Below are 608 nucleotides of genomic sequence, written 5' to 3' on the forward strand. Positions count from 1 at the left end.
GAATTTTGCTACATTAATAGTTTTTTATTTGTTTCACTTCTCTTCAGTGGGCTCCCATTCCATTAAAATTTTCCTAAGGGCATCTTTTTGTGGTTTTTTTGTGTGTGTTTTTAGAGAGGAAGGGGAAGAGAGAGAAGCATTGATTTGTTGTTTCACTTTTTATGCTTTCATTAGTTGATTCTTGTAGGTCAAGCATGTCAAACTCAAGGCTAACCTGGGAGCCAAATAAACAAGGTTTAAGTTTATGTGGGCCGCAAAAAACAAAAGCTTCAATTTTCATAGAAATGTAGGTTTATTTCAATAGAGACATGCTGAATACAAAGGGCTGAAACAAATGGGTAATTGTTAACATAAAATAATAGAACATTTTAATAAAAATTAATTTTCTCTTGAACATTAACTTACCAGACATTGAATAATTGCACAAATTAATAAGCGTAATGCAAATAAACCTATTTTTCTTGTTCGCTGAAAGGGAGGTATTTCCTGCTATGCACACCAAATAAGTCAGTCCAAGACTAATGACGTGGCAGTCAGCTGCTAAAATACTCGCTGCTAGTATTAGTGGAGAGAAATGGTGCACCTGTGCATAAGGTGCATAAGGGAAG

The 608-nt window shown here is 34.7% G+C and overlaps 1 protein-coding gene across 1 annotated transcript in view; it reads left to right on the forward strand.

Annotated features, from left to right (window-relative positions):
* The window catches only part of SDAD1 (SDA1 domain containing 1), a 34577-nt gene that overhangs the window by 9868 nt on the left and 24101 nt on the right, over positions 1 to 608 (forward strand). The gene's annotated exons all lie outside the window — the stretch shown is intronic.

The sequence above is a fragment of the Myotis davidii genome, unplaced genomic scaffold (assembly GCF_000327345.1).
Source record: "Myotis davidii unplaced genomic scaffold, ASM32734v1 scaffold892, whole genome shotgun sequence".
NCBI classification, from domain to species: Eukaryota; Metazoa; Chordata; class Mammalia; order Chiroptera; family Vespertilionidae; genus Myotis; species Myotis davidii.